At 55.6% G+C, this 10,381-nt stretch overlaps 1 long non-coding RNA gene across 3 annotated transcripts in view; it reads right to left on the reverse strand.

Annotated features, from left to right (window-relative positions):
* LOC135096768 (uncharacterized) overlaps positions 1-7,866 on the reverse strand; it is a 22,342-nt gene extending 14,476 nt beyond the window's left edge. For all 3 annotated transcript variants that reach the window (XR_010264992.1, XR_010264993.1, XR_010264991.1), the window contains exon 1: positions 7,744-7,866. This is a non-coding gene — a long non-coding RNA (uncharacterized LOC135096768). The remainder of the gene's footprint in view (positions 1-7,743) is intronic.
* Positions 7,867-10,381: the final 2,515 nt, after the last annotated feature.

A 10,381-nucleotide genomic window follows, 5' to 3' on the forward strand; every position in this document is an offset into this window, starting at 1 on the left:
GGCGTTGGTCTGAGGGCGGCGGTGGCCGGACAGGACAGTAGGTAGTGCACTAGCGGGTGGCGGCTGTGCCTCCCGCAGTGGTCGCACTCCTGCCCCCGAAAGTCGTCGTACAGCTGTTCCCTGGTGCAGTAGCCCAGCCTTACGCGTTGCAGCAACACGCCGTCTGCTCTGGGCTGCTGCTGGGAGGCGTCCAACGACTGGTAGCCAGTGGCGGAGGCGTACCAAGCTGCCTGTCTCTTCCTTGTTTCCAGCTGCCGGTGCGTGTGGCGGGCGCGCTTGGTTGCGGCGAGCCTGGCTCGCGCCCTCACTTGGCTCAGGCTGGGCGGCACATGCCTTGTCACCTGGGGGCCACTAGCAGCTCTCTTGGCGGCTGCGTCAGCAGCCTCGTTGCCTCGTACTCCCACGTGGCTGGGTATCCAGTTGAGCCTCACCCGCCGCCCCTGCGCGGCGAGGCTCTGGAGGCTACCCAGGATGGCGGTGACGAGGCCCACGTTGTCGCTGGGATACGGCTGTTGTAGAGCCTGTAGCCCCGTTCTGGAGTCGGTGTGGAGCACCACGGTGCGCTCCCGCCGGTGTTGAGCGTGCTCCAGGGCCAGCAGGATGGCCACCAGTTCTGTCTGCAGGGTGGAGCAGTGGTCGGGAGTCCTCTCACACACCTCGGCCCCTCTGGTGATGGCAGCAGCGCCCGTCCTTCCGCTGTCAGGGTCAGCCGAGCCGTCGGTGTAGTACACAACACTGTCTGGCCCGGTGACCTGCGCCATGGCCATGAAGGCGTGCTCCCGCATCTCCTCCACGGCGCAGAGCGCCTTGCTGGCGGGCAGCTGTGTGGCGGAGAACTCTGCCGCGGGTGGCTCCCACGGGGGTGGGGCGCGGAAGGTGGGGGCAGGGAGGTCCGCCTGTGGCCAGTTCTCCATGCGAGCCAGGTTGTGGGTAGCCAGCGTGCACTGCAGCAGCCACGGGTTGCGGCGGAGAGATTCGGCGCCCTGTGTCCCCGCCAGCCTTAGTCTCCTCTGTGTCACTCCCTCCGCGTCACGCTGCAGCACCCTCGCTACGCGGCAGGCCGTGATCTGCTGTACCCTGGTGGTGAGGGGTACCAGTCTGGTCTCGCTCTGCATGACGCATGCGCTGGACCACCTCGGTGCCCCCAGCATGGTCCTCATTGCGGTGTTTTGTAGCACCTCGATCCGCTCCTGCTGGTTTGGAGAGAGTGCTATGAGGACGGGGGCGCTGTAATCCACCAGCGAGCGAACAGCGTGCACGTAGTACTGGCGCAGGACGGAAAAAGTGGCGCCCGCGCTGATTCGCGTCATGGCCCGCATCACGTTCAGCCTAGACTGCGTCCTCTCCCTCAGGTAGGCGGCGTGGGCTGTGAAGGACAGCCGCTTGTCCACCCACACACCGAGGTACTGGTAGGAGTTGGTCCATGCCAGCTCAACTCCCTGGACGCGGAGCTGCCAGGTTGGGTCTGCCGCCTTCACCATCATGGCCCGGGACTTCTCTGCCGAGATCTTGAGCCCCAGGTCCTGGCATTTCCCGCTGATGAGGTCGAGTGCCTGCTGCGTCCTCCTGAGCTTGTTGCCCCTTCCGGTGACGACGAGGGCGAGGTCATCGGCGTAGCTCAGCAGGACGGTGCCAGCGTGGAAAGGCAGTGCCACTAGCTGTTCCATCAGCAGGTTGAACAGTAGAGGGCTGAGGATGCCGCCCTGGGGCGTCCCGTTCTCAAGTACCTTGAAGGTCGACCTCAGGCCCTGGAACCTAACCCTGGCGCGGCGGCGCTGCAGGTAGTCGCGGAGCCAGGCCAGCAGCCTTCCTCGCACCCCTTTCCGCACGAGTGCGTCGAGGATGGCGTGAGGGCTGGCTAGCTCGAACGCCTTCTCGAGGTCGATGAAGACGATGACGGCGGGGCGGTGGTCAATTTGGGTCAGCAGGGCGAGGATGCTGTCTGCCGTGCTCACTCCGCGGGTGTAGCCGAACACATGTGGGTGAGAGGGCCCCACGCGCCACTGTAGCCGCGCGAGCACCATCCTCTCAGCCGTTTTGGCCGTGCAGCTGAGGAGAGAGATGGGTCTGATCTTGGTGGGCTCCCTCGGCTTTGGAATCGGCTGAATGTCGGCTTCCTTCCACGCGGGCGGCAGACAGCCCGCCATCCATGAGGCGTTGATGGTGGCCAACAGCGCGGCGTCCCCAGCCGGCCCAGCGTGCGCCAACATGGAGTATGGCACGCCGTCCGCCCCCGCTGCCGTGTCGCGGCCTCTCCTCCTAGCCCGCTCCAGCTCTTGAAGGGAGAAGGGCTGGTCAGTCACGTCGGCTTCCTCCATCGCCTCCCTGACAGCCTCGTCGCGGTGTGGTCGGAGCTGCTGCTGGATGCGTTGTGTCTGGGGAGGAAGCTGGTCACTGGAGCTCCGCGTGGTGAACATGGTGGCAAGCCTCTCTGCCTCCTGCTGCGGGTGCGGGTGGGCGGGCGGGCGGGGCGGGGCAGCGCCAGAGGCTGTCCTCACGCTCCTCCACAGCTGGCCTAGAGACGTGTGGTGGCTAAAAGTGGCGCACCACTCCAGCCACTTAGCCTCTCTGGCCCTCAGGGATACCTGCCGTGCGCGGGCCACCACATCCTGTAGGAGTCTTAGGTTGTTGGGGTTGGGGCGCCTTTTGTACAGTTTTCTGTGCTGGTTGACACGGTGGTTGTGCTCGCGCACCTCTTCGTTGTAGTACCACCAGTCTGTCCGGTGGCGGCGGCTCGGGGTGCACCTGGGGATGGCTGCGGCGGCTGCGGTCTGGATGGCCGTCGTCAGGTCCCTCTCCTGCTGATGTAGGTCGGCGGGCGGCTGATAGGCGGCCCACCACTCGTCAAGAGAGGCCTGAAACTTGGTCCAGTCCGCTCTCCTTATGTTCCAGCGTGGGGGCGGGCGGGGTGGGACCGGCGGGGCCACTGGGAGGGTGGTGAGGGTGGCAAAGTGGTCGCTGGTGAGGGTCGGGTGCACCTGCCACGTAGCGCCTGCCGCCAGGTCACTCGAGACCAACGTGAGGTCAAGCCTTCCTCCCCGGGTGTGGGTGGCCTCCCCTGTGTTGAGAAGGCACACGTGAGGGATTTCCTCGAGCAGCACGGCCAGGTGGCGGCCCGTTTCGTTGGCTGGGGACGGTGACTGTAGCATGGGGTGGTGGGCGTTGAGGTCGCCCGCAACCAAGAGACTGGAGTGGGAGGCGAGGGTGAGAAGCTCTCCTGCCTCCAGCTGGTGTCGCTGGCTCCTGTATACGTTGTATACCAGGAGCGGGAGACTTCCCACCTGCAGCTCCAGCGCCAGGACCTCCACACCGTCCCCGCAGTTGACTGGGGCTGCAACCCTGCGGTGAGGGATTGTGCTCCTCACCAGCGCTGCACAGCCTCGGGTGCCCTCCGCTGTGGGGAGCGAGTGAAGGGTGTAGCCCGCCACCCTCCATTCAAAGTCGGCGGGCGTCAGTGTTTCCTGGAGGAGCACAACGTCAAGGTGCTCCTCGAAGACGGCCTGTAGGACTTGATGTTTCTTGGGTCGCAGGCCCTGCACGTTCCATTGCAGGACTCTGAGCCTGGGGGGCCCTGCAGGCTGGTCCGCGTGGGTGGCGCCCTCAGCATATCTCCTCTCCATGTTGGTGGTGAAGGTCTGGTGGTTGGAGGGAGGGGCACAGACGTGGGTCCCTCGAGTTCAGCGGTGGTGGCAGGAGGCCGCACTCAGAGATGGCCGTGGCCGTCTCCTGGCGGAGAAGCGCGTCCAGATCGTCCCGCCTAGCGGGGACGTGATCAGGGCTGGCAAGCAGCTCCGCCATCAACTGCACCATCCGCGCCACGAGGCAGTTGACCACCGCGCGGGTTTCTTCGCTGAGACAGGCGGGCACCCCGTGGAGAGGATCGCTCGGGACCATGGCTCTCCTCCTCACCGTTGTCGGTGCTGGGCCTGTCGCCGCACGGGCGGGGGCGTCGCCGGGAGGGTCTCTCCCTTGTGTGCCGCTGCTCGGGTGGTGGGGCTTGGCTCGAGCATGCTTGGTAGGGGTGCTACCTGAGCGAGTGGAGGGGTGGGCGGAGGGGATGCGGCTCTCCGTGCCTATGGCTGGAGGCTGTACCTCGGGTCGGCGGTGAGGGGGTTGCCGGTTAATCTCTTCCGGTCTTGCCGCTGGCTGGGACGGGGGTGGGGGGGTGGCTGAGGGGGCCTGCCGCGGGACCCAAGCTGACCTGACTGGAGGTGGGGCGGGTGCAACGGGATCTCGCGCTGACCTTCCTGGCTGGCCACGTGGTGGATGCTGTTGCTGCTGGGGCTGAGCGATCTGTTGCCGGGGCTGCCCATGCGACGGTTTATGGCGACGTCGACGTTGCCGCCTTGGTGGCGCCTGAGACTGCTGTTGTTGCTGCTGGCGTGAACGAGGCATCCTACGGAGCCTCTCAGGGCACTGGGGGTTCCACGCGTGGTGGTTTTTCCCACAGTTTGGGCACCTGGCGGTGGTTGCCTCGTTGGCCTTATGGCGGGCGATGCACTCCTCCGTCGGGTGGGGCAGGCTGCACACGCCGCACCTGGCGGCATGTTCGCACCGCGCCTGCAGGTGGTTGTACCGTTGGCACCTGTAACATCTTACAGGCTCACCTTGGTAGGGGCGCAGGGAGTATCTGCCCCAGCAGCCGAGATCCAACTTGGCGGGCGGCGGCCCCACACACACAAGTAGCACCTGTCTCGTGGGCAACTTGTCCCTCCTGGAGGTCAGACGCTGGGCGGAGGTCACCTGAGGGTGAGCCTCTACCGCCTCGAGAGGCAGGTCGAGCGGGTAGCGCTCCAGCACCACCTTGTGCCTCTTTTCGCTTGGGTCGAGGAGGAGCACCCTGTTTCCTTCCTCCGCGATGCGGCGCAGGAGTGCCGTGGAATCCTCGTCCTTGGGCGTGACCACGTGCTCACCCTTGAGATTAACCCTTACCTGTATCCGAAGGGTCGGATACTCCCTCTCGAGGGCAGAGATGGCTCGGTAAGAGTTCTCGTATTCGCCCAGGCTGCCCAGCTTGAACTTGGGCCTCGGGGGCTGGTGGCGGCGAGCTCGGCTGGTCGTGACGGTAGTCCATCCTTGCTCCTCACCGCCGTCCTGCTGCTGCTGCTGCACCACGTCGCTGAAAACGGAGAGGTCGAGTGGGGCCCAGTCCGCTTCGGTAGCGTTGTCCTCCTGCCATGAAGGCTGGAGGCTGCGGGTGGCTCGCTTCGGTGAGCGCTCATCACTGCTGCTGTCCTCCAGCAGGTTACGGGCCGCTTTCTTGGGCGTGGAGCACTTTAGGGATGCTGAAGAAGAGGATGCTCTTGCCCTCTTCCCTGAACCGTTGTTCAGCACTAGCACTTGGTCACTGTTGAATGCCATGACGATTGAACGAGGCGGGAACGACACACGTGGTATTTAGGGTAGGTCAGAGGGAGCGTGGCAGCGACCACGTCCGACCCCGACCGTGGCCCAGTCGTGACCAGGTTTATTTAACAAATACATGAACATATATACAAGAAATACTGAACATAAAAAAATGATTTACATAAAGATATGGACAAAGAGAGTGAAGGTGTATGTGTATGTCTGTGTGAAGAAAGGAGTAATATGATGTATAGAAAAGACGTGTAACGTATGTGTCGAAAAGCGTGCACAGAATGTGTATGTATAAAAAAATGAGGAAGAAGAGATGAAAGACGAAAAATCTGTGCAGTAGAAAGAGAACGGGAGGCTGAAAACATATAAGAGAAAACGGAGTGCTTGGAGCGGTGACTTGTGTTTACATATTACTGGTTCTGAGAAGCGCGTAAGCTTTAGTGTACCCTGAATATGAGAGAAAATGGGATATTTCTATGGCTGACTAGATTATTTGCTACAGTAGTAGTAGTAGTAGTAGTAGTAGTAGTAGTCAACAACAACAACAACAACAACAACAACAACAACAACAACAACAACAACAGCCAAGATCAGTCCGTCTTGTAAAAACTTAGAAATACAGTCTCTCTCTCTCTCTCTCTCTCTCTCTCTCTCTCTCTCTCTCTCTCTCTCTCTCTCTCTCTCTCTTCAAGCTACAAGACGAGGCCTGCTGTGTGTGTGTGTGTGTGTGTGTGTGTGTGTGCGCATCACATCTGCTTTGTCAGCGTGAAATTACCCGCTGTGATTGGTTCCTGTGTTTAGGAATGCAACTGCTGGCCAATTAAAAAATATGTAATTAAATTAGCCAATCACAGCGTCTTAATGTAAAATATTTCAATTAGACTAAGGAAGATGTCTGTCTGTCTGTCTGTCTGTCAGGTTAGGTTAGGTTAGGTTAAGTTAGGTTAGGTTAGGTAAGGTTAAGTTAGGTTAGGTTAGGTTAGGTTAAATTAGGTTAGGTTAGGTTAGGTTAGGTTAGGTTAAGTTAGGTTAAGTTAGGTTAAGTTAGGTTAGGTTAGGTTAAGTTAGGTTAGGTTAGGTTAGGTTAGGTTAAGTTAGGCTAGGTTAGGTTAAGTTAGGTTAGGTTATGTTAGGTTAGGTTAAGATAGGTTAGGCTACACACACACACACACACACACACAGCAGGGAGTGTTCTCGGCATGGTTTTATTAACTATGAGTGTTTACATGACAAGGCATTAGTTAGTGAAGGAGGGTTCGTGAAATTAGAATAGAAGTAGTGATTTGTGTGGTTATGACAACAAGCATATTAATTGAAAACACACGCAAAACTATCAGATATCAATGTTTTTGTTCGAGAGAGAGAAAGAGAGAGAGAGAGAGAGAGACTGCTTTAAGTTGACATCCGGCCAGCGCTTTGTCAACCTGTCGGGGCCGAATTCTAGTCAGGACGGCCCCAAACCACGACGGCCCTCCGCGACGGCCCCAAATTCTAGTCAGGACGGCCCTCAACCACAACGGCCCTTGTGTTTATCATACTACTGGCAACACTTTCAATTAGGTGTGAGGCAGATTCAGTGTGTTGGGAAACACTGTGGGTGGTATTCCTAGTCGTTTACCATACTTATCTTCTACCTCCTCCCTCCAACCCTCCCTATCCCCTCCCTCCCTTCCGTCAACTGGTGGTGTTATTATTGTTATTGTTATTACACACACCCACACCCAGACACACACGCACACATGCTTGTCGCCTTATCTCCCATCCCATCCCTCCTCCCTCCCTTCCTCCCAGACTCTCCCTCCCAGTCCTTCCCTCCTCCCTCACTGCTATCTCCCTCTTTCCTTTCCTCCAACTACACCCTCCTCCCTCCCTGCTATCACACACACACACACACACACACACTGAAACAAGTTTCATTAAAATATTGGTGGATGTATAACAAGTGTCCACACGCAAATGGTTTGAGGCCATCAGGGGGGGCCGTCGTGGGGGGCCGTCGCGGAGGGCTGTCGTGGTTTGGGGCCGTCATGACCTGCTACCGTCGGGGCCTAAGCTAACCTACAATTCTCCTTCCTCTTGCAACACCAACAAAGCAACACCACCACAGTTACTGCCAATTATACTAACTGCCAATTGGCTAACAGCTAACTCAAATTACCATCGTCATTTTACAGTCCCTAACTATCACTGCAACTCTAACAACCCTAACCTAACCTAACCAAACTACTCGTGGTGAAATTTCTCTCCACGGAGGAAAGGCGGAGAAAAATTTACCTCCGCGTTGGAGAGAACACTGAATCAATGGACGACCCACCACCACCACCACCGCCTTTTCTCTCCCCTATCATATTCTCTCTCCCTCCTTCTCTCCATGCCTCCTCCTACCTTTCCTCCCTTCCCTCCACGCCGCCGCCGCCGCCGCCGCCGCTGGAGGAAAAACTGGAGGGAAATTTGTTTGAGGAAAGCTCCCTCTGTCCTCTTATACAGCTCTCCAAACACTGAAACATTTGACCCGGCAGACTCTTAATATATCTCTAACTCTCTCTATTTTCCCAGTTTCTTTAATTTTTTAGTATAACAAATTACTGTTACATTTAATTTGTCATTCTTATTACTAGAATATTTGTTTTTCTATTTATTATGTATTACTTTTGACCCAGCGACCTCTCACCCTCATATCTTTCTCTCTCTCTCTCTCTCTCTCTCTCTCTCTCTCTCTCTCTCTCTCTCTCACACACACACACACACACACACACACACACACACACACACACACACACATAGATAGAAAAAAGAAAGAAAAAGGAGATTTCCATTACTACTACTACTATACTACTATCAGCGAAATAGTTTTTTGGGGTAACTTTCACGGCTCCTTGTAGGCTGATAGTCCGAGAGCCAACTGATAGTCAGAATAGTCAGCGCACGTGAACATGTAAGACTATCGCCAGCAGTAAAGGGTTTGAGAAAAACTATGATAGTAATAATACACATTTTCTTTTTAACGCAACCATAGAAAACGCAAGATACATCTTCAATATATCAAGGGTAACAAAGGTAAAATGTCCAGGCTCACTAATCAGGGTAAGGCTGCAGCAGGTAACGATGCAAACTTGAATAAAAAATACGTTTAAGAAATAGACAGGAGGGAAGTGGTTCTCAGATAGAGTGTTGGATGAATAGGTGGACTCTGTAATGTGGCTGTGGGTGCTGAGTCACTAGGGAGCTTTAAAAGATTAGACAGAATGGTGTGCTTTATATAGGGAGTGCCACGTGAAGGTCTGATGGCTTCCTGCAATAACCCTTATTTATCTATTCATTTATTTTTTTGTTCTTGCGTTCTTTTATCGTGAGTTAACCCACCACTAACCGTAACAGAGCCTCGACTTCCCGTTTTCTAGTGCAGCCAGTCAGGAGGTCCTCAGTGACGGCAACATATCAACGTTCTTGTCTCTTAATGGAAGTTTTGCAAGTTTGTCTCAATATTAGTCAACAAAACAAAAGAATCAATGTGGTCTGCTTACAAACATTCAATCTCTTACTCTCTTTCATTTTCTCTGTTCACCCTTCACAAACTTCCTATCCGTTCTGTTGTTCTGTTCTGTTCTGCAAGTGTGTGCGAGTTTGTGTGAGACTGTGCGAGTTTATGTGAAATTGTGTGAGAATGTGCGAGTTTGTGTGAAATTGTGCGAGTTTACATTTCTTCAGTTCTTGTGTATCTCCTCTAGCAAGGAAGACCTGCTGGCTAGTGGTGATAACTGTGTGTGTGTGTGTGTGTGTGTGTAATAATAATAATAATAATAATAAACGGTTTATTATTTAGGCAGTTGACAAACTGAAAATGTACATAGGGGATGGGGGAAACTTAACATTAATCCTAAAGGTAAGTCTAATCTAGGAGGGAAATACTATTGATTGATGGCTCGCACCATGGTGGGAATCGCACTGAGTCTGTACCGGTCCGTGCGCGGCGCCTTCAGGGGCGTTATTTTGTTGTGGTGTCTGGTGGCACGGACAGGGCGAGGCGCGTCGGGCGGCAGCATGTTTCTGAGACGCGGATGATGCAGTAGTCCCCTCCCAAACTTCTCCAGAGCCTCTCGGTGCCTGGTGGATATTCTGGACAGACTCAGGGTGGTCAGGGCTTCTTCATAGGTGGTGTATGCAGGGCCAAGGATGACCCTGCACGCCCTTCTCTGCACACTCTCTAGCTGTAGCTGTTGAGTGTGTGTGAGGGAGGAGGACCACGCTGGGGAGGCGTACATGAGTTTGGGGAGGATGAAGGTAAGGTACACCCCCCTTAACTCATCTGTCGGCGTCCCCAGCGACCTGAGTCTGCGCAGCATGTACAGCCTGTAGGTAGCTGATCTCACGGTGCTGGCGACATGCTGCTTCCAGGTCAGCTGGTCGTCCACCGTGACTCCGAGAAGCTTGGCACATTGGACCACCTGGAGGGGGTGAGGGCCCACTGTGAGCCGGGGAGGGGGCACTGGTACAGAGGAGGTACAGAAATGCATCACCACAGTTTTGCTGTGGTTGATGGTCATCCTGCTCTCTCTGTGTGTGTGTGTGTGTGTGTGTGTAAAAGTTTTCAATAGTACAGCCACACTAACTTAACTCAACGTAGCCTAACCTAACCTAGCCTAACTTAACCTAGCCTAACTTAACGTAACGTACCCTAACCACCATTTTTTCCAGCTTACCCCAATCCCAGCACCTCATTAGCTTCATCCCGTGTCACACCCACCTGTTCTAATACTTTGCTGTTCCTTCCTTTCAAACTGCACAGCAAGCTTGGATTTCCTAAGGCAACGCAAGCTTCACCTTCTCACTCCCCGCTGCCTGATACACTCATGCCACACACAAAACCAAAGTTAGTCGTGCTGACAAACTTTTCTTAGTAAAAGCCATGGGGTCTAGAACGAGTGGCAGCATTAGTCACAGTGACTAACATAATGTTAGTCAATTTGTGACTAACTGAGCACTCAACTTACTCCATTATATCTGACTAATGCCTTCGTACTGT

This window comes from Scylla paramamosain, unplaced genomic scaffold (genome assembly GCF_035594125.1).
Source record: "Scylla paramamosain isolate STU-SP2022 unplaced genomic scaffold, ASM3559412v1 Contig7, whole genome shotgun sequence".
Lineage (NCBI taxonomy): Eukaryota > Metazoa > Arthropoda > Malacostraca > Decapoda > Portunidae > Scylla > Scylla paramamosain.